The sequence below is a fragment of the Conger conger genome, chromosome 3 (genome assembly GCF_963514075.1).
Source record: "Conger conger chromosome 3, fConCon1.1, whole genome shotgun sequence".
In the NCBI taxonomy this organism is placed as follows: Eukaryota; Metazoa; Chordata; class Actinopteri; order Anguilliformes; family Congridae; genus Conger; species Conger conger.
Window position 1 is genome coordinate 38,880,116 of NC_083762.1, and position 24,502 is coordinate 38,904,617.

The window sequence follows — 24,502 nt, forward strand, 5'->3', positions numbered from 1 at the left end:
ATTGCATTGCATTTTGGCATTTAGCATAAGCTTTCATCCAGAGCAACTTATACAGATTTTATTTTATTTTTTACAATCCCTTTATACTGCTGGATTTCTTCAAGAGAAGCAATTCAGGCTAAGCCTGCCTTCTCAAGCGATGCAAGGCAGTGCCCAGAGCTGGGAATAAAACCCACAATCTTTGAGTGTCTGGCCAGGATCTCAAACTATTACGGTTTATACACATACAAATACAAATTCATGTGCGTCTCATGTAAAGACACTCCGAGCGTGAAACAACAACAGACTATGTTCAGTATTCACAAAAGAAAACACAAACCAATCTCTGCTCAAAATGTATTATATCCCAACAGCTGGGCTCAAAATTTCTTCTCAGTTCCAAACAAAGTTGAACAAAAGCATTTGACAAATGAATAGATGAAAATACAAAATTAAAATAATTTCATGTTGTTTTTTGTACTGGGTTTAATGAGCCGATTCAAGGACCTACGGTAATGCATAGTGACGGCGAATGTGGAAGCGTTCAGAAGAAACCGCAGATCTACGTCTCAAGGCAGCTTCTGCTGAGAGGCAAATGGGTCAAGGACTCTCCGGTATTCTGCTTTGAAGCAGTTCATGGAATGGAACTGTGTTTGGTATTGTTTGGTTGTTAGCTACACACAAAGGAGCACTTTTCTCAGTGCACTCCCACACACTTTGCTTTGAATCTGTAGTATGCTGTTTACCGACGATGCACGAAACGTTATCACTAGACAAATGAGAAAGGCGAAGAAGTGAAGCCACTGGCTTTGTCAATGCCAGCAACACCTAGCAACAAGCAATGCTTTCAGCAGCAGATATGTCCTTGGAGTCCATTTTAGAGTTGACAATGCAGGGGAAATGATGAGCAGTACGAGCATGTGGCTGAAACATGGTCCAATAGGAGGACTATGCAAAAAGTGCTTAGAGTTTAAGGGGCCCTATGTAGTGAATTGAAAGTATGAACACTGTACACGGTCCAAGGGGTCAAACTTTGGGAGTCACCTAATGAATAGTAAATGGCTGAAAGGCTTCATTGTGTGGGGATACTAACAATATGGTGAATGGTAAATAGTTGGCATTTATAAAGCGCCTTTATCCAAAGCGCTGTACAATTGATGCCTCTCATTCACCCATTCACACACCAACGACCATGCAAGGCTCGTCAGGAGCATTTGGGGGTTAGATGTTTTGCTCAGGGACACTTCGACACACCCAGGGTGGGATCAAACCGGCAACCATCCAACTGCCAGATGACTGCTCTTACCGCCTGAATATGAATATGAACACAAAGAACCAGAGGGTCTGGATTCCTCCATCTCCGGTACTTTCTCATCATGAAATCAGTTTTGGAGATGCGGTGTGTAATTTTGCGAAGCAAATGTCACATCTGCATATCAGACTCCAGGGATGTTTCTGAAATGCAGTGAGGAACGCCGTGTGCCTACACGGGGAAGGTGTGGCTCTCCAGGCAAGAGGCATGGGTCTGGACTTACAAATTGGGGGGAGAAAAAAAAGCAGGCGAAAACTGAATCACAGAAATAGACTTGGTATTCAAAGCACTCTCATCTTCCAGAGGACCGATTTGTCATTTTGAACAGCGTCGCTTCCAAACTAAACCGGGCAGGCTAAGACTAACCCTTCTAATTAAAACGCATTTTTAATGAAGCTTTTTTGCCCAAAAGCAAAATTCAGAATTAGAGCTTCATTCTAATGACTGCCGCAGGGTGCCTGAGGTTGTAAGGTCACCGCATCGGCGACGAGCGGCCCAACCAAACCGGTGCGGTGCCATAGCGAGAGTAGATAGTAGTTGTTATGCACCCAGCCCCATAGCAACCAGACCAGCTTAGCCGAGGAGCCAGCATTGTACTGAAGCTCAATTATTGCCATCAATCCAGGAGCTTCAGCACATGCTGTGCTGTCCCAGCTGAATAAAAAAGACTGATACTGACCCTTTGAAGACTGATATAGGCCTGTACTGTATATCATATTAGCTGCCAGCACACTATGCTTCACAGCACAATAGACTTTTTTCATTGATAAATCTAATGAAATCTTCAAATTAGAGTTCATTGGAAGGGGCAGTGTATATTTCTGAAATTTTAAAAACTATGACATTTATTTTGGTAGGGGCAGAACATTGCATTTTTTATCAAAGGTTAACATGAATTATGGTTTAAATGCACCATGGTTAAGACTAGAGTAGCACCAACACATTTATTTTTATAAAAACCTAAGCCATGCCTTTGGTTTTGCTTTATAATTTACTATAAAATTATAAATAAATAATTATATTAATTAGTTTTTCAAATTCAGATGAAAAGAAAAAATGTTTTGGGATTGGGGGTATTTAAAATTTAATGGACCCTCATTGCAAACTGATAAGTGCTTTTAGGTGATAACAGCAGGTAAACATTTGTAACTGATTAAAGTTGGCAAAGATTCTTCTTGAAGACAATTACAGCAGATATATTCATTTAAAAACAGTCAGTATTCTGCTTACATTAATTTTAAGCCATCAGATTGACTACCAGGGCTAAAAGTCTGTCACGTTATTCATGTTCTGTTAACGATTGCATGAGACATTCGATCAAAATGTCATAATATATCATCTAAGGTGATAATAAACTTTAAGCCAAAGTTATATGCACATTTATTGTTCAAAACACATTCTGAAATAATCTATATTCATAAATGGTTTCTTAAAATAATGCGCAGTACTATAATGGTAATGCATTAAAATTCATGTTTTAAATATTAATGGTACCATAATAACAAATTATAATTGAATTGGATCACATAGTTACAGAAAGAAATGAAAGGTGATCTGCAATGACATAATTAATATGCACAGTAAGCTATCACTCATGGCTTTCATAGATTTTTACCATAACATTTCAGTGAGCATATTCAGTAGCAGTGGCTCAGATGGCTACCTGCATTGACTACTATAATGACCTGCTGTAGGCAGCAAGGGAGGACTTCCGTTCACAATTAAAATGCAACTCTTGTCGCAGAAAGATATCCCGCCCAAAAAACATCTTCTAGAAAATTCTGGGGGCAGCAACTCTCCAGTTCTGCCGCAGACACCCACACTACCTTTCGACAGGTATCAGTATGCAGCCAGCCAGCATTTTGTTTGCATTAGGACTATTGGATACGATCTCGTGATAAGAACTCATTTTCTTGTTTGTCAGAATGATGGATGGCTTTTATCTCTTTCGAGGGGGGGGGGGGTTGGCGGCTGTCTGGCCCCGGTCGGTGGGCACAGTGCCCCCTTAAGGTTACTGAAGGGGGAACACCGCACAGGCTATAGCCCTCGGAGGACTGATTTATAAACGCCGTGTACACATCAAGCCAAACACTCTGCCTGACTTTTATGTTCCTGTACTTTTTCCCAGCAGAGGCCAAGTAATTGGAGTTCCTGCTTTGCCATGGGTGCAATAAGAGTGACTCCTGCTTCAGCATGTAGGCCCTTAGATTTCCATTACAGTCCGATAGCGCATCACTGCCCTGATGGATACCGCACACTAATTTTCAACCCTGACTTTCACCAGGGCTCTTTTTAATCAGGGCTCTTTTTTTGTTGTGCCTCCAAGAACTAGCAATCATGGACAGAAGGCCAGCGACTAATATTCCAGGTCACAAGCCATTTCATATTTGTTTCAAAGACTGGTTTCATTAGACCGTCAATGATAATCTAAATGCTAAAAGGTGAATACTGCTTGTGTGGTATTCCTTACATTACAGTAGTTCTTTCCCGTCCATTTCATACAACTTCTGAAGAGGCAGCTATTTTGATTCATGCTGAAAGGATATCCCATTCCATTTCTGTTTTGGGAATTTGGAAAGGCAACTCATTTCCTCAACATCAATATTAATAGAAATAATGTGATTCAGTATGATTCAATATGAAATGAATCACAAATGCGACATTTTAAGTGAAATTGTGTTTTGTTTGCTGTTTGTACTATAGTGTCCTGCAGTATTGTGGTTTGTGATGTTTGCGCACTAATGTGTCTTTGTTGTGCTTGCACATTCAATGTGGTCTTTGTTGATTTAATGTTTGTTTCCAATGAGGACCACAATGGAAATAAGTGTTTTAAATAATATGTTTTTGTGCTATCCTCTGGAGTCAAATATACATAAAGTGCTTTCATCATGTACGTTTTTTGTTTTAAGGTATTCATCCCACAATCAAATCAAATCACCCAACACAGTGAATGAACAGCAAGCTTAATCACTGAATAGTTTTGTCAATGCCCCTTTGATGAAAAGAAGTGGAGCCCCTGGCCTATAGCAGGAATTTCCAAACCCTAGGTCTAAAAGGCACACTGTGAGAGCTTTTAGTAACTGTGGGTTTTATTAAGCTATTGGTTATATGCTGATACATAATTGAACACGTATCAGCAGTTCATAATGTATTGTTTTTACACAGGTTCGGTAATAGACAACAATTTCAATTAATTTAATTTATTTGGGTACATTTAGCAATTGAATGACATAGACAGGAATACTTTATTGGTCATTCACTTTATTGGAGCTTCAACAATGGGTTGTATAAATAATTGATTTTAAATGCTATCCAGAATTTGTCCAAGGGGTATATTAATAAAAACCTGTGCATTAAATATACTTATTATATTTTCATTAACACAAGATTTCCCCCAACGACACATTTCATTCGTTAAATATTTGTGGCAGTCATTATCTAAACGATCAGCATTCAATTAGTGACTCAATCAAATGCAATTATTTGAGAGCTCTGCTGGAATGGAAAACAGCTGCCTCACTAAAAGGTCTTCAAATGTGAAGATGTGAAAACAAGAACTTAATGTGTCTGGGACGGCTGGACAGCATATTTGGGATATATAAATCACTTACCCTTGAGGGGTTCCTGGGTGGCTCATCCATTAAGGTACTGTTCTAGCCCTGTGGTCTGGTTACAATGCTGACTGTGGCCATCAACTCAGCAAAGCTAAGGAACGGAAGATTTCAGTTGGTCAAGACGGAAGCAATCCACCGGCTGAGTGGCAACATCCATCTACTCACGTCTGTGCAATGTAATGCAATTTCTGGGGCATGATGAGATGAGAAGAGCTATCTGACATTACATCATTTAGAGGACAGCACAGGCTTGCCTGCCCTCTCTCAAATGAATAATGACTAATAATGAATACAGTTGGAGCTGTATTGTCATTCTCCCGCAAAATTCTGTGGATTTCCGCAGCAACTGGTTGAACAGTTTCACTCCATATACTGTAGACGGCACTAGTCTACCATAATCAGTCACTGAAAAGCCCAAGGTCTGTGACTCCTGGAAGGCAGAAGCTTTCAGAACTAGAGAACTAACAGCGGCAGATTAGCGAACTAGCTCAGTAACACCCCTAAGGATAGATATGATAATACATATCAAGAAAAACTGCCTGCAAAGAAATATGCATGCATAATCTGTGGTTGGCTGAGCTGAACCCACTGGCTGACCTGCAATTTGCAGTCTTGGGCTCTGAGTACCCTGGGCTCACAAAATGCAGAGAAGAGACAAAAATCTTGCTTGAGACTGAGAATGTAACAACCAACACAGGCCTTGTTGTCAAACAAGTATTCTTATTTGCTAACCAATTATTTTTCAAGTTAAGAGAAAATATTGGTATATCTTTTTATTTGGGTACATTTTATATTTATTTAATTATTTATGAGAAAATAATAAGCCCATAATGTAGCCTACCTCTAATGTGTCGTCCAGATATTGTTTTTTGTTGTTCTTAGCTCTGTTAAGTAATGAAATAATTTGCTAAAAATGATCACTAGTCTATCAAACAGACTGAACTTTCAAAACGAGATCGACAACTGCGCCTCCTTGCGCCTCCAGGTGTTCTTGTCAACTATTGTAGGTCATTGCTGGAATTATTGTATTTTTTAATGACCCGTGCTCATTATAACTGACTGTTTCTGTAGATCAGGGATTCCAAACTGCAAAAAATCGAGCCGTGACAATGCCAGTGTTGTTTCACAGGGCAACACCAGTTTTACAGTGGGAAAAATTAAATCAGTATAAATATTGCAAATCTTTCTTTCATGTGACTTTCATGTTTCACAGTGGGGGCTGTAACTCCTCAGATCTTCATAGTCATCCATGTGTTGATGTGCGTGAGAAATCAATCAACCCTGGTAAAGGTTGGGCCAATATACGGTAAACAGCTGGCATTTATATAGCGCCTTTATCCAAAGCGCTGTACAATTGATGCTTCTCATTCACCCAACAATATCCGGTAGTATCAACAGGTTCTAGGTCTGGCATGGTATGGAACCCTTGTTCGTTGCTTATCAGAATCTCTTTTCTCAGCGCTGCCAAAAAGTAACATACTCCGTTTAAAGTTTATCATCCATCTGTATCATTCACAGAAGCATAATAAACATTTTTGGCAAGTTTGTGACAGCGGCACAATTTGTCCCTCATTCCACAAAGATGGCATCCCACATTGTAAATAGTAAGCATTCAAATCCATTCATTCGCTTTCAATGGTTGTACTTGGCTAGCCATGATAGAGTTTCTCAGGGAAAACATGTGCCATTTGAGCAGTTTAATATGAGTAGTAACACATTCACTAAATTCTTAAAGTAAGCTAGCTAAATGGGTAGATTTTGGTCATGAAAATGAGTGAAGATGAAATTCCAATTGGGAATGGAATACGTAGACTTTACCTAGATTAAGGGGGATGTAATGCGAAAAAAAATGTCACCCATGAGCCGCCCCATAAAATTGTCAGGCAGAAATAAACCAAATAAATTAGTAGCCTATATCAATGTATCATATTATTTTGTTTTCAAGCCAAAGTTAATTTTGTGTTACCTTTTATACCTTTCAACCTGTCATGGTGTACCCTCCAGGCCTCTTAAATTGGCCTTGGCCAAATTAGCTATATTTTGTATCAAATTAATATTATAAAATTAACTTGCCGTTTATTAACATAACAGGTGAGATGGGTGCGTGGGGGGTTGGACCCAAAATGCACGACTCAGAAACAGAGGTGTAATAAAGTCCCGTCAGGGCTTTATTCAGGGAATGTACAGTGAACGTAGTCAAAAAACAGGCAATGTTCAAACACGTAAAATCCAGCCAAAACCAAAGTACAGTACCAAGGGAGAAGGCAGTCTCGTAATCGGTACACCATGCAAAAAAGTCCAGTAGCCAGGAAAGCTGTCAGTGGGGCAGAAGAACAGGCGGATGGTAGGCAGGCTCAGGGTCGATGACGGCGCAAGAGTCAAGACCGAAGTCCGCTCCGCGGGGCAAAAGCACAAAGACAGCAGGCAAAGTCGTGGTACAGGCAGGCAATGGTCAACAAAACAGAAGTCAATAATCTTTGGTCAATAAACAGGCTTGGATTGTAACGGGTAGACAATGGCTTGACAAAAACACTCAAAAGTGCACTGACGAACAGGGGGCAAAAATGACATGAAAAAAAAGACATGACATGAAACTGAGCTTTATACGCAGGTGTAGACAGGTGTAGACAATTAGTTTGAGAGCAGCATGAGAATGGAAATCAGGTGTGGAGGATTGACAAGTTAACAAGGTAATTAGTAATCGTTAGAAATAAACCTATCCTGCCCTGGCGTTAGTAAATTAGTAAATTAGTAAATGACATGCACAAGAAACGTAAGGTAACATGAACACATGGTTAGAATGTTAGTATTACCCAATCCTGATCTAAAGTTAGTAGATTAGTAAGAAGACAAGGGATATTGAAACAATTAGGGTGAGTGACAGAAAGGGAGAGAGAGAAAGCAGGAATGCAAGATTTGCAGAAAGACACAAAAAAGTGTATGCTAAACAATGAACAGAACCACATAACATGAAACAAACATAAATCATGACATGACATAACATGACATCCCCTCGGGGATACCACACTCACGCCATCACCCAGTGCAAGGAACCTCGGCGTGGTGATGGACAGCAGACTGTCCCTTTCCGAGAACATTGCGGCGGTGACCCGGTCATGCAGGTTCTTCCTATACAACATACGGAGAATCCGCCCCTTTCTCACCCCCTACTCGACCCAGCTCCTGGTCCAAGCGATGGTCTACTGCAATTCCCTCTTGGCTGGCCTCCCAGCATCCACCATCAGACCCCTCCAACTTATCCAGAATGCAGCAGCTCATCTGGTCTTCAACATTCCCAAATACTCACACGTCACCCCCCTGCTTACTTCCCTCCACTGGCTGCCTGTCATGGCTCGCATCAAATTCAGAACATTGGTGCTAGCCTTCCAAGCAGTTAAGGGGTCTTCCCCAGCTTACCTACAAAAAATCATCAGACCCTACACTCCTGCCAGACCTCTTCGTTCAGCCTCCACAGGCCGCTTGGCACCTCCCCCTCTCCGAACCTCCACCTCACGCTCACGACTACGGTCTGTTCTGGCTCCACGGTGGTGGAACGAACTCCCCGTTGAGGTCAGAACTGTAGAATCTCTCCCCACCTTTAAGCGCAAGCTGAAGACACACCTCTTCAAGCAGCACCTCTCCCCATCCCTCCCTACCTTCCTGTGAACCTTAATTGTTGTCTTTGTGATTTACGTAGTGTTTCAGTATTTTTAGTTGGCTAGGTAAGCAGTATTTGGATAGTTAAGTTTGGTCACTTTTGCTTTGTTGTTTGTTTGTTAATAAAAAATAAAATAAAATAGGCCCTGGTCCTTATCTTTGTTGTACGGGTAGCAATTTAAATTGTACTTTCAGCACACTTACCCCTGGTTATGGGTATGCACTTTGTTGTACGTCGCTCTGGATAAGAGTGTCTGCCAAATGCCAATAATGTAATAATGTAATGTAATGTAACAAGTTTGTGAAATTATGACAATAAACTATATAACATGACATGGCAAGACTAAGAAATAAATGGTAACAAGAACTAAAAATGAAACATAACATGACATGGCAATGAAACGTAATAAGAAATAAAACATAAAAACGTGGCGAGACTAGACTAACAAAATACGTGACATGACAATAACGTAACTAAGATAATGACTAAACATGACATGACAAACATGAAAAGTGACAACAGGCAGGTAATACAGAGAAGTGTATTTGATGCAGGCTAATCATTTTGTCCAAACACTATGAAAGACACTAATTGCGTGCTGCCCTGCGGTATAACATGGTTGGCCATTTTATATGAAATGTTCTCACAGTCTTTTGTATGACAGTGTCAAAATATTGACACAGCTCAACTCTAATGGGCTATATAAAAATACTGATAGTATTATTTGCAATACAATACAGACCATTTGTCTATCATTTTTAGAATGCATGCAATAATGTTCGCAGAATTGAATTAAAACAGAATCTCTTACCATAAAGCAGCCATTGTTTACAACAGTAGCAAGAACAGTTTCTCTACAGAACATGCATGAACTGAATCAACATTCCAAACATATTTCAAGAATATCATTCTAGAAAGATGAATGCAATCAAAATAGCATAATATGGGAGTTAGATAAAATGTCGCCAGCAAAGGAAAAAAGAAAATCACAGATCATTGTAGAAAATGTATTTTTACTTTCATATGATTATGAAGCTCCAGAGCACAATATAATACCCTGCTTGACACGATATGCTCCTAAGATTTAGACAAAGCAAATAATGTAATTTAGAAGAACTCTTCTGTTTAATATGTGAAGAAAAGTATATGCATGCTCTCGGCTACTAGTCATTATCTTGAGATTCGAAAATCAACTGTGATGCTACTCTGTCAATCAAGCAATTTTGGAGAGTGCATCTATGCTTGGTGAGGGGGGTGAGGAGGGTTGAACTTTCTGTAGTATTAGCAAAAGTTATAGTGTAGATGATTGAGAGGGGCATTGCCTATACCATGTGCCTGCATTACCAGTACTGGTCAGTGAACCTTGTAGTTACACTAATCATTTTCCAGAGAGCCAATACAAAATATAGGTAATAGCATTTCTATGCAAGTACTTTTTTACACGTATGCAATGGTGAAATGGACAAAAATGATAATTGCTCTGGAGAACTTCTAAGTAAACAATGGGCATTCTATCAATGTTTCTCCAAGTTCCACGTTTTTGGAATTATAAACTATTATGGATTTGGTACATTGGATCCTCGCTGTGAAAAGGACACTGACATTATCCTGATTTGTATAGCCTGTGGATTCCCAAAATGTAGAGGTGTGGTCTCCCTCTGGCTTGTTTTTCCACCCCACATGTTACAAAATAAGGAATGGTTGTCACACAAGCAATGGAATGGTAAAATAGTTTATGCAGACTGGACCGTGAGTTTTAACGCTTTTAAACAGTATATCCTGTTACCATAGTGACTGAAAATTGCACCATGAAAAAATAAATGAGGGTAAAAAAATCCCACTGGGGCTGGTGCGACTTAAGGGGTTAAGGCAGATAAGATACTTTTTTTTACCAAGCTTTTATCTCAGCCACTGATAACTAATCGCATAATTAAAGATGTCAAATCAGCATACCATACATCCCAGTATTTTTCCAAGGACAGCATGATGGTGCAAAATCTGATAGCTCGCAAAGCTATATCCCAAGCCTATTGAATGGCCCTAGTTTAAATCCTTCCCAAAAAAATGTTACATAACAAAAAGCTAAACAGTGGGGTGGGGGTGGAGGAGGGGGGATGGGGACCAGACAGGAAGTACTGTTAAGAAATGTATCCCACAGAGTCCACATGCCAGACCTTGCGCTGAACGAGATTGCACACTGATCCCACTGAGTTCCACAGACAATGACAAAGAAGGTTACAGTGGAGCCAGTGAGAAGATAAACAGACAGCACAATGCAACTTCACATTTCAAGCTGAACCTAATACGTCTCTGAAGTACACCACCAGTACCGTGAAGACGTTCCGCTGACAGGAAAAAAAAAACACGGCCTCAAACTCAGTAGTGCCCCGACCCCCTCACTCCTCCCCCAGGTGAACCCTTCAAGTTCAACCACTCGAAATAGAGTGGAATGCCATCATTATGCATGCTCTCCACAAACGTGACAGTGTCAAGAAGCCAAGAAGGAGCATGAATGAAAAGCGCATGAGAGATTCCTGTAAGAGAGCACTGAAGCCAGGCCAGTAGGCTCCAGATCTGTCTGGGAAACTGAACTCTTTGACAATAAATGCATGAGGGCATATCATGTCAGACAAACAAGACTATTTCAATCTCCTCGCTTTAAGCATCTGCAGTGCAAGAAGATAACTGTACTTACGACGGGAATCAGGATGAGGAATGTACAGCCAGGCAGCTGCGGAACACGGAGAGTTTCAGAGCTTGAAAACACAGGGTTACGAACCATGGGGTAAACACAAAAAGCAGAATGCGTCTGCTCCAGCCATTACTGAAACCATTATGCAACAAGATGAGAAATGTTTTTTTTTTAATCGCAACTGTATAATCACCTAAAACATCCAGCAAAACATGTTGAAGAAAAGAAAGCATCAAGCAGAAGAAGACCTGAAGTCTTCTCCCACGTCTTAACCCCAACATCATTACGGAAGAGGTACAAACAAGGCAGAAATACCAAGTATCTTAATATGCAGCCAGAAAATTATATTTTCATATGGTAGCAGGAAAACCAGAGAATACCCTCAAGGGATGACAAGCAACCGTTTACGCAGAAAAAAAGAAAAAAGAAAAAAAGAAAACCATATTATAAGATATTTGAGTGAAGTGCAATAAAAGGTCTAGCCAAATATTTGAATTGCCTACAGACTCCTAGAATAATCAAATACCAAAATATCACTGTTTTATTTCAGGAATTGGCTGGAATACTGCCTCAGCAAAGATATTTTTTGAGGAAAAATATTTCAGGACAGAAATATTATCCTCTTGACTATTCACGTGATACCATAAACATATACAAACATGGAAAAAACTTACCAAAACTTACAAGAGCACAATTGGCAAACACAGATCAAAGCCACTACTAAAGTCAATACGAGGATATGTATACTTGTAGATAGTCCCATTTCAAGGCACCATAATGTGTTAATGGTTTCACACATGTTCCTGATTAGTCAGGGTGTGTTCAATTGCTTCCATGATGCAGGCATAAGAGAGCTTTCAGAATCTAGTCCTGATTCTAGGTTTTTGATTGCCTTTGGAGGCTGGAAATGGCATTTGTCAACATGAAGACCAGAGTTGTGCCAATGAAAGTCAAGAAAACCACTATGAGGCTGAGAAAAAAACCAGACAGAGACATAGGGCAAACGTTGTGCTTAGCAAAATGAACAGTTTGGAACATCATTAAGAAAAAAGAAAGCACTTGTGAGCTCAGTAATCACAAAATCTACAGTTGGTGACTGAATAATTCTCATTGTAATGAAGAAAAAAAACCTTTCCAGACAGCTTAGAAACACTCTTCAGGAGGCATGCATGGACATTTGAATTTGCCGGTTACTACTGTCCACAACTACAGAGTCTACACTGCAAGATGCAAACAATGACTTGGCCACAAAAACAGGACAACCAGGTTACAGCTAGCAAATAACTACCTAAAAGAGCCAGCAGAGTTCTGGAAAACAGTCAGGGGGACAGATGAGGCCAAGTTTCATTTGTATGAGAAGGACGGCAAGAGCAAAGTGTAAAAAAAAAAGTAGCTGCCTAAGATACATAGCACCTCCCCTCATCTGTGAAACTTGGTGGTGATTGCTACAGGTACTGGCTGACTTGTCTTTCTTGTCTGGCAGAATTCATTCAGAAGTATACAGAAATATTTTATCAGCTCACGTTCAAGCAAATGCCCCCAAACTCACTTTATCCAATTGCCAATAGCAGGACAGTGAGCATAACATACTGTAAAAACAACAAAGCAGTTTTTCAAAGCCAAAAACTGGCCAAATCAGTCCCCCTGATCTGAATCCAAGCTGAAGAGAAAACGTAAGGCAACTAGCCCCAGAACAGAGTACAGGCCTGACAGAGCATCAGAACCTGATGATGTCTATGGGTAGATTCAAGCAGTCATTGCATGCAAAGGATGTGTGACAAAGTACTAAAGATGACTCATTTACATAACATTCGCATCCCACATATTACGGTGCCCTAAAAAGGCGGGCTATGTATAAAAACGGCTGCTGTGCACTTTAACCACATGTGAATTGCTTGATTACAAATTGTGGAGTACAGACTGTATTGTCTCACTGTATAGGTTGTACTGATATATTAAAGCGGTTAAATCGATATTTTGGAAAATATGAAATTCTTTCAAGGGGAAAATTACACAAATAATTACAAATACGCAGATTTGATAAGAAATCTATTGCTACAGCAGGCAGTTATGAAGTATTTAACAGACACAGATTAATCTCAGTCCTGGACTAAATTGGGATTTCTATGGGGAATCTAAATTGAATTTAGTCTTGGACCAGGCTTAATCTGCGACTGTGAAACTGTGAAACTGATGATGTGCTTTTATTGATCAAAAGAAGACAATATATAAAAAATGAAATAAAAATCTCTGTGAAGTGGATTATGTTCACTCAACATTTTGTACCTGAATCCAAACTATACTTGGTTCTTTTTAAAAACAAAGGCGGACAGTAATTCAATAACAGGCACAACACATAATAAGTACTCTTCTATATAGGCCATTCTATCATGTCCCACAAGGCCTCTCCCACACCCTTAACTCTCGTCTAATGGTCAAGTGCCGCAGTCCATACTGATGAACACATTGAAAGAGAACAATACAGTGGGCTCCAGAATTATTGCCACCCTTAATAAAAAATGAAGAAAAAAGAATGCATATAATAACACACATATAATCTATATATTATGTTCATACATATGGAAAAACTACATACTTTTATTTCCTCTCATGTTCCAATGCGTTTTATTAAGTTTTTCTGAAAACCACAGGTGTAAAAATTATTGTCACTCTAAACCTTAATCAAAATAAAATCAGTGAAATTCTCAATAAAATGTTACTTCATTTAGTTAATCTGAGTCTAAAGGAATTATATGGTGTCATTCCATCACTTCCTGCTTCACTAGAGGATAAAAATTAGGTACCAAGCATGAAAAATCCCTTTGTCAACCATCAGCATGGGAAAAGCCAAATAATTGTCAGTCCAAAAGAGACAGATGGTAATTAACCATCACAAGTCTGGTAATGGGTACCAGAAAATACATAAACCACTTAGCTCTGGAAACAAAACATTTTTCAAACATATAGAGTGATTGCAAACTTGCCAGGAAGAGGGTACAAGTGCACGTTGTCCGCACAGATGGTAGGGAACATGATGAGGCCATAACAAACCCAAGGAACACAGTTTAGGAAGTGAAATTGAACGGGTTGAATTCAATTATTATTGTATTAAATTATCTTGTCTCAGAAAGAACCATAAAATAATACCAACATACCAGTCACTGCAAGGGTGGCAGGAAGACAGCCCTTACTGAGCACAATAAACAAAACCAAGCATCTGGAGCTTGCCAAACATCGTTGGAATTATGACTGGAAGGGAATGGTCCAAAATTGAAGGTTTTGGCCATACACACTATTGACCATGTTTTGCGGCAAAAGAGGAATCCATACAAGGAGAAGCACCTCATACCTACTGTCAAATATAGAGGTGGGACATTAATGATTTGGAGATGTTTTGCAGCCAGTGTTCCAGGGGTACTGTTAAAAATCAATGGCATAATGAATTCAGCAAAGTACCAGAACATTTTTGGCAGAAAATCTGATTGTCTTTGCTAGGAAGCTGAGACTTAGGTCGTAGGTTGATTTTCCAACAGGACAATGACTCGAAATACATGGTCAAAAATCCCTCCAAATGTGGTAACTAGCCTTACCACAAATTAGAGGCAAAGACTCATGGCTGTCATCTTTGCCAGGGTGGTTGCACAAAGTATTACAATCAGGGTGACAATAATTGTGAAATCTGTGTTTGGGGAAATAAACTTGAAAAAGATAAAGCAGTATGTGTATATAAAGTATATGTCAATAACATATATCATATACTATATACAATAATTGTAACTGTAAGCTTCTTGTTATTTATAGGAATTAAACATACTGAACCATACACAGAGAAACATGCATGTCCATAGAGACTACTTCAGTGTTCCGTAATTTACTACAGTTTGACACATCTAATTAAGAGTGGCGTTAACGTGCTACATTTTGCTGTTCCAGACCACAAACCATATGGGATAAAATGCCAATGTCAGATTACATGAAATAAACAAAAATGAGAAAAGACAATAAACAACCTTATTTTCTGTGAAGTATAGTCAAAGAACAGTTAAATGAGAGGTTGCCTTTGAGTCATTAGATCGATATGATCTAAACTTATCCCGGTATTAATGATAGTGTCCCGACTTAGAGGTCTCCTAAGGAGACAAATCAATCAACTGTACACCCCCTACTGTTCAGAAACATTGAACAGGAGCCAGTTCTGTACTTGAGTTCACTTATATCACACTACCATCACAGCCTCCATCTTTAGAATTGCACTCCATCATTCAAATCCCATATCCCTGCAGCAGCCAGTCACGGTCATTATCAAAACACACCATCGATTTGGTATTTAATTACCATTTTTCATTTCGTATAGATGAATGAACCAGTCATTATCTCTATCACAGGTAGTTAAAAAATGCTTTATTTCATATTTGTATATTTGTTAGAGACAGGATGACGATAGTTCAGTGTCCAGTTTAAATCATAGGGCCTGCCTGCCTGGAGGGAAATATTGCCATATATATCTTTTGATCTAGAAAGAAACACTTCTCTGCAAGATTCCCACGCAAGATTCTATTCTGCAGTACTGTGTTCCGTCATCACGCTGCATTAAACATGTCAATATTGAGATTTAAAAGAGCAAAATTGCCTGTGAAAAGAGCATCAGGCGGCCTGTAGCGTAGTGGTTAAGGTACATGACTGGGACACTCAAGGTCGGTGGTTTGATCCCCGGTGTAACCACAATAAGATCTGCACAGACGTTGGGCCCTTGAGCAAGGGCCTTAACCCTGCATTGCTCCAGGGGAGGATTGTCTCCTGCTTAGTCTAATCAACTGTTCGTCGCTCTGGATTAGAGCGTCTGCCAAATGCCAATAATGTAATGTAATGTAATGTAATGCATCACTCATGCCTCGAAGAAAGCCTAGATATGTGCGCACACTCCGAACATGTTCAGGTGTCAAAAAAAAGCAAAGAATGTTGTTGCAATTTTAAAGTATGCAGAGCAAGTGAGAAAGTAAAATTTGCCAAAATAATTTATTACGGAAAATCCAAGTGCAACCTTCTGAATTATAAAGCAAGCTGGCCTGTCCCATTACCATGTTTCTGCAGAGGTATCCAGTTATTTCTCTGAAATTATACCAAATATTGTAAAATAACATGCACCGCCTGTCTGCTGATTTTTCCATATAATGATTGTTTGGTGAGTATTTCTGGCTTGTGATTGCACCCTGAATAATTTGATTGAACCAGTTAATTATTTTTCCTTCTCAAAATAATGATTCCTCAAGTACAGTCCATAGGAATTTGCACAGTGACAGTATTTTTGTTGTTTTGACTTCTGCGCATTGGATTTGAAATGAGACAGTGAATATAAGGTTACAGAAACGAAGGTTAATTGTAGGGTATTTACATCCATATCCAGTGATAGTTTTAATTACAGCCCTTTATACAGCCCTCCATTTTAATGCGAAATTCTTCACACTCAATGACTGCCTTAAGTCTGTGACACATAGACATCACTGGACACCGTGCATCATCCCTGGTGATGATACTCCGACAGGCCTTTATTGCAGCCATCTTCAGTTCAGTTTGCTTCTGCCGCATTTGGCCTTCTTCAGCAAGTCAGCAACTTCTTAGTTTCTTTAGCATTGTGTTTGGGGTCATGTTCTGCAACAAGGTAAAGCGCCATCCAGTTTTGAGTCACCTGGTTGGATCTGAGTGCGGATTTTTCTCCATAATTTTCACTTTCCATCACTCTCGTACAGGTTAAGACTAATCTCACATGTTCAAAAGAGTTTGTTCCACCACTTTACACCTTGCCGGTAAGCAGAGGATGGGCTCCCCCTCTGTAGCTGGGTTCCTCCTGAGATGGGAGGGGTTTTCTTGCCATTGTTAAATGGGATTTCTCCCAAATGGGGAGTTTGTTTTACCTCATGTGCTGGCTATTTGGGGGTTCAAGCCTGGTGTTTGCCCTTTTCTTTTCTGCCCTTATTTCCTTTACTCTGTAAAGCATATTTGCGCTATTCAAATAAAATGTAATTTAATTCTCCAAAACAAATTGTGTAATTTTTTTCCAAACTCAAACCTGTCGTACTGAGGCTTACCAGTGGTTTGCACCTTGCAGTGAGCCCTAAAGGCTGGTGTATTGTTCTCTTTATTTGAGTCTTTCACACACCTATAAGGCCATTCTAGAGTGTTCTTAATCAGTTGAGAATGGTTGTCTTTTCACAACTCAAAGTATTCTTCCGTGGTTTTCTGTGATCTAACAAGTTTTTTTTGCCATTGCTGAGCTCACCAGTGCATTCTTGATTCTTAACAATGTACCAAATCGATTTTGACACAAGCAGTCTCTGATCGATTTATTCAGACTTTTCTGCACAGCTGGCCAACAGCTGAACAGTCAAGTGTCCAATTACTTTTCGTCCCCCAAAATGCGGAGACTACTGTATGTATAAAAACAATTTTTTTAAAATGTGGTTCAGCCTATATGGGTATAAATACTGTTAAACTAAAGTGCCCAGTCTGTAACCTCATATTGTTTCATTTCAAATTGAAAGTTGTGAGTCAAAACAACAAAATTAGTGCCACTGTCGAAATGCTTACGGACTGCACTGTACAGCATCTGTCTCATGGAGAACACTACATCTTATATTAAGGCTCACTGCTGGAGGTCAAGACATCATGGCACACCAGTAGGGGTTGAGTGTAAAAGGCAGATTTCATTATTGAAAATTATCAATCATAGTTAATAGTATAGTCAGGCAGTGAGTTTGATGTGGCATGCCTTGGAAGGCAATGAAAATTTAATTAGCCAATCAGAGAACATGAAAGTCTAAAATACATTATCTCCATCTCCCAAAAAATGCCATTTCTGTTGAAATGAGCAGTCTACTTCTTGCTTATTTAAGAATTTCACGTGGTGTTCAGAAAGCGGCACATCAATAAAATGTGAGCATAGTTGAAGAATAACAATGAGTTTCACCTTAAAACACTGCGTGGTTGTATACAGAAAAACAAAACATTTAAAAATGCTAATTATGTTCATTACTAACAGTTAAAAACTAAAAACATTCTTTGGCAAAATATAATTTATTCGTCTGGTATTGGTGTTAGGCGAAAAGTCTAATGGGTGTTGTAAACACAAGTTATAATGATCTCATTACTTTCGGTGGACCTAATCTGGTTTTTAAATTGTTTATGTGCACAAACTAATGTAAATTTCGGTCATCTTAATTTATTCTCAGAATAGAAGCATAAAGCATTCTCGCACATCCTATTGCCTATTCTAGATACGTAACTGCATAACCTACGAGAGAAGGTTCCGGTTATGACAAGAAAGCATGCGACAGTGGGCTACTGGATGGCAAACCTTCGAAATCGGAATATCTCCGCTTCAAAACAAAAGCACGCTTCACTGAGCAACACCTTGTTTCGGGATATGAACGGCAGATGCATTATAATCGAGTGCCTTCTGTTTTCAAAGGACCTTCGTGTTCTCCCTTTTCCCGAAGAAACAATGATCTATCTGCTTCATGACAAACACGTATGATTTATACATTCTGTGTACTGTACTTCACCAAAATACAGTGAAACAACAGAGAAATCAGCTAGGAATCTTATTTCTTCAGAAGACACTTCTGAAGTGTTGAAATAAAGGACATCACAATTTTGACAATACAACATTAGTTAATAATAAATTTTCAATTATTTCGCAAACGTTTATTGAAATTTTAGCTCAATGAACTCCGGAAAAACGAATTAGTCAGGTCACTACTACATCTTATATAGCCTATAGGCTACAATTAGCCTAGTCTAATATACATTTTTGATGTCGTTTTTGTCCCATAAAATGATAACATGTAGGCTATATACTATGCAATGGGTTTATCAGAACATACTTTAAATAAACAAATTCCAAATGCTAAGTAATATTAACAAAAAAATCTATTTAAAAAATCACTTTCACTGTTAGGTATAAGTTTTATTCTAAATAACTAAAGCAACAACCACTTTTAATTAAGTGCCATTCCCCTTTAATCCAGTCGGTGAGGGAATGACCTCTTAGCATGGCAAAGTATGTCTCTTTCACGTAATATCGAACGGATAAACTACTTTGTGTTTATCAAAATAATTTGTGCGATACTGAAACAGAAGACGCAGATAGGCTACAATATGTTCACCTAGGTAGCCAAACGCCGCAACGATAAGTCCAACACAGTGTTTGCCCGGAGTAGCCTACACGTCCTGTGGAGGACATGTATGTCCAGGAAACTGGATAAAATGGTTCGCTAAAATATAACGAAATCCGCCTAAGAAGAACAGCAATCATTGGAAACGTAGCGAGCTGTTTGTCTCAATAAGACCCAGTTTCATTTAGGTACAATATCGAATAACTGGAGAATGTGAAGGTTACATCGAAAGCCTCTTCAAATATTCCCATGCTTCCTGTGGCACCGGTCCTGATGTGAGGCGGAGAACACATAACAATTGCATCAATGGTAAACATTTCGAACCTACCAGTTGTATTGTCTCCATCCCACCAAGACTACAGGCGCTGATGCTATGACTGTCCCTTGATCAGCGTCTCTGGACGAAAGGCTATGTGTATCGAGGAAACGTAATGGGTTGGTGCTTAGTTTGACAAGACAACGGCCCAATCAGAGGCATCGCTACGGATTCACAGCCAATCCGTCTGATAGAAATTACACTACTTTATGTAGCAGGATAGATTGTCTTTGTTTGAAACGGGCAATTCCTATGCATTCCTGACTCTTGGAAAATATATTTCGATACAACACATGCATTTAAATCGCATTCTTTGATGTCGAAACTGCTGTTTTTTGGGAATTGTGTTTTAATAGAAACCTTTGTGACTTTGAACAAGATTGGTGTTGATTTTTTTATTGTATATTTGCTGCTCTGTTTTGTAGCATAATAAAAATAGATTGCAAACATTTTCACTTAAATGTTTTGCATAACATTAAGTTCTAAACTATCATGTTATGGTATGCTAGCCCATATATAATTCACACAAAGGGTACAAAGGGTACTACAAACTTTTCTAAAGATTACACCCTTATTGTTCAGTGATAAATTGTAGTCTATGTGCATTCTTATCATAGTGTCAAGGTTTCCCAACTGTAGATCTGGGAAGTGCACGACGTCTTCAGCTCAGCTGATCGGAATACTTTGGTAGCAGATTGACAAGGAACTTATTTCGCGTAATAAATTGGCTTTCAGTAACAGCCTACAGCAATTAAAACCAACTTTGATTAGAAAATGTGAAGAATTTGGAAGGACTTCAAAAAGCTTTACTTAAAATACATTTTCGTAAACTAACTAACCGTTACATTAGGCTACAATTTAGTGTAAAGTATAATGTTTAAATATGTGAATATGATGGGAACAATTGATATCTGCCAGGATTATTTATTATCTTGAAATGTTGATTTAAGAGCTTGCAATATTGTTAACATAAAGTAAAACACATAAAATGTGCTTGGACAGTGGTAGGACAGTAATGTACTCCCTCCCCTGCACAAATTCAGTGTATCTAATTGAGGCATATCGAGGGGTCTGAGTCTCTTTGCAGTACAGATAGATCGTTATCAAGTCACCTCCAAAGCTGAACAGTATGGATATCATATCTCTGCTGTAGTGCAGACTTATTCTGATTCTCTAACATGATTTTCTGACTAAACCGGCATTTAGAGTGTTGAAATATTTCAAAATAGATATACATTCTCACAGTGTCCCTCATGGATGTGATGAGTGCACCGTCATCTGTCATTATTTCCCAAGAGAGCCTCATCTGTCTGAACAGCCTCAACAATTCCCTGGCCATTTTCTCTGTGGCTATGACACCCACCTAGTTCAAAGGTTTTTAACTAATGGACAGGAGAATGAAGACATTGTGGTTGTACTGTCTTGGGGTGGCCTTCTAGCAGCCCAGGCATAGAATCATTTACAGCTGTATATATTCAAGGCCTAGGGTGTTTCTCTGGTTTCTTCCTGGTTGGGGTTATGTTCAAGATCAAGATAAATGATTTTGGGGATAAGAGTAGCCCCACCATTCCCCTAATATTTCATTGATTCAAGATCACTTATAATCACGAAGTAAGGGTGAAGAAACCAATACATTTCATCATGAATTCATTAAATCTGATTCTGTTCTAAGCTCCCAATATGCTGTCTTATTCCGTTTATGTTCCCCAGGATACAGTGCCGTAAAACATGTTTTCACCCCTCACGATTTCCCCTATTATGGCATATTTCTTATATTTCTTCTTTGTCTGTCGACAAAGTGTAATATTAGAAAAACGGTAAACATAAAACACATTTTGTTATGATCCTGATTTCTGTCTGTCAGTTTATTTGGTATTTTTGTAAATGTATTATTTTTCATACTCATGTCTGGTTTTCTGCCCTGCGATAGACTGGCGACCTGTCCAGGGTGTATTCCTGCCTTTCGCCCAATGTATGCTGGGATAGGCTCCAGCCCCCCTGCGACCCTGATCAGGATAAGCGGGTTCAGATAATGGATGGATGGATGTCTGGTTTTCTGTTTACATTAATTCGTTTTTGCACTCGTCTTCCCCTGTGATATCTGTGTCTGAATGTTTTCTGATCCCGAGTCACTCCCCTGTCCGGTTTCCCATGATTCGCTGTTCTTACTTCCTGCTTTCTCTCCATTTCATGTTTGTAGATAGAAATAATATACTAATCCCAACTAACATATCATTTGTACAGTACTAATTATATTAACACACGAATATATTTGTTTAACTAACAAACTAACATTCACTAGTTTTGGGTATTTGTAATTTAATCACATAACTAACAGTCCTAGTCCGGAGCCTTTTGTATTACATGTGTGTCTATGTGAATCCAGTCCCGAGTTTTCATTCTTCTCTTGTCATTGTATGATTGCCCTTTCATGTGTCTCACCTGATGTTTATTTGTTACCACCCTCACTCCCATGCCTAGGTTGTTTCATTCCCATGTGTATTTATACCTGTCATTCTCAGTTGCACCTGGCTATTTTGTCCTGTTTTTGAGTCCCGAGCCCTTGAATTCCTTCCCCCGGTTCTAGCCTCTTTGTTCCGGAGCCCTTGCCCTAGTGGCACTCTGTCCTGTAAGTTTTTGTTTTCTGGATTCTCATTTTTGACCCCTGCTTATCTGGACTCTTTTCTTGTTTTGTGGATATCTGTATCTCTGCCTTGTTTGGATTGATCTCCTGGTTTTTGAACTCTGCCTGTTTTTGATTACGCTCTGTCTGCCCTTTATCCTCCTGCTATTAAACCTGCCACTTTTCAACATCCCAGTATCTGCTATTGGTTCCTCTGTTCCCCTAGCCATGACACATTTTGAATTAATTGAATCAACCAATTAACCAAATGTTACTCACAATAACATTAATCTGATAGAACTTTAAACCTGTACTTTAACCCTGTCACCTCAGCCAGGGAAAACTGAGTTTGGCAGGACATTTCAGGTACAGTACCTCAAACTATCACACACATGCTAAATGCAGTAGTTGTTTTCTTTTTTCAACTTCTTCAGTTGATCTCAGGGCAGTAGCTTTGTTAAAATATTAATACACCCTCACAAAGGGAATACAAGTAGAAAAACACAAGGTGCAGTACACCTGTGTTTTGTCTCACCATAGGCTTATAGAAAACGGACTGAACATTTTCATATTCACATACGAATACTCATCTTTTTTTGTTTGCCCTTTCTTTTTAATGAGTTCCAATTAGCTTAACCTACACCCAGCCGTGGTACCAGCAGGGTTTTCTGGCACCAGACAACAACATCAGGGATGCAACCGTTAATGTCACAAACATTGAAAATAAAGCAAATTAAATGAGGGCACCAACTGTGCTTTTAAGTGCACAACAGCAATGCAATTTCACCTTATGAGTAGAAATAACATTAAATCAATCAGGCATGTTACTAATTCATGGGCCCGTGCGCAATGTAGACCAGCACTACAATTCTCCTCACACTTGGGCAATGACTGAACCATGTAAGAAATCACTTAACAATTACTTTAATTTATATGCATTTCCAGTCTAGAGGAGCTATGCCCACAGTCGTTCCAATCCCTTTAATGTGTAGTTAGATCAGACGATGCACTTAATTCTTAAATGGGAGTTGGATAGTTACTGTTTTCATTGTGTGTCCATGGGGAAATTGACTTGACTGTAAATTTGAATTAAAACGTTTGAGATTAAATGAACTGGAGATACGCTATCTAGTGTTACTTACTATTGTTGAGAAAGGCAAGTAGCATCTTGTTGTCAAAAACCTGAGGTATAATGAGACATTTTGTCCTGACATCACCATAGGTAAATTCATTAAAGATAAATTGTATCTTAAGTCATAAGATTTGCAATCATGTGTGACTTTCTTTTTTAGCTAAGCACTATTTTTGAATACATGCCTTTCTGTTTAAACAATTTTACGTATGAATCTACTGTATATACACTCAGTGAGCACTTTATTAGGTATTTATTAGACTTATGTTTTAGACTTCTACTGCTGTAGCCTATCCACTTAGTGTTATGATGCATTGTGTGTTCAGAGATGCTCTTCTGCATACCACTGTTGTAATGTGTGGTTATTTGCGTTATTGCCACCTTCCTGTCAGCTTTGATCAGTCTGGCCATACTCTTCTGACGTCTCTCATTAATAAGGCGTTTCTGTCTGCAGAACTGCTGCTCACTGGATTTATAATTTTTTTTCCACTCAGCAGTTCCTGAGATACTCACACCACCCTGTCTGCCACCAACAATCATTCCACGGTCAAAGTCAACGTGATTATATGCATTGCACTGCTGCCACACTATTGGCTGATTAGATAATCGCATTAATAAGTAGGTGTAATAAAGTAAAAATGTTCCTAATAATGTGCTCGTGAGTGTCATTAAGTATATTGTACTTAATCCCAAATAACAAATCCCTAATTTTTAAATATACCACTTTTGAATTAATCTCCACCCCAAATAACTGTTTCCACACCTTCCTGCATGTATAAAAAACTGAAAGCACAACTGAAAAGGTAAAATGGTTATTAACAGTTAACAGTGGCCCCAAAAAGTATTTGACACTCAATCCACACTTTGGACTGTTATCTTGCAGAAAGATCCACTGCTGTCATTTGAATCATTTATTTGGTGATTTCTTTGAGTTTGTATTCAAAATGCATCTGTATACTTCAGAGTTCATGATTCCATGAATGCACACATGCTCACTAGCACCAC

General features: G+C 39.0%; 1 protein-coding gene across 3 annotated transcripts in view; it reads right to left on the reverse strand.

The window, feature by feature from the left end:
• Positions 1–19,823, reverse strand: part of b3galt1b (UDP-Gal:betaGlcNAc beta 1,3-galactosyltransferase, polypeptide 1b) — a 156,897-nt gene extending 137,074 nt beyond the window's left edge. For 2 of the 3 annotated variants that reach the window (XM_061235951.1, XM_061235950.1), the window contains exon 1: positions 19,755–19,823. The gene's annotated coding sequence lies outside the window, so the exon portion shown is untranslated. The remainder of the gene's footprint in view (positions 1–19,754) is intronic. The other variant, XM_061235952.1, reaches the window with a different exon arrangement.
• Positions 19,824–24,502: the final 4,679 nt, after the last annotated feature.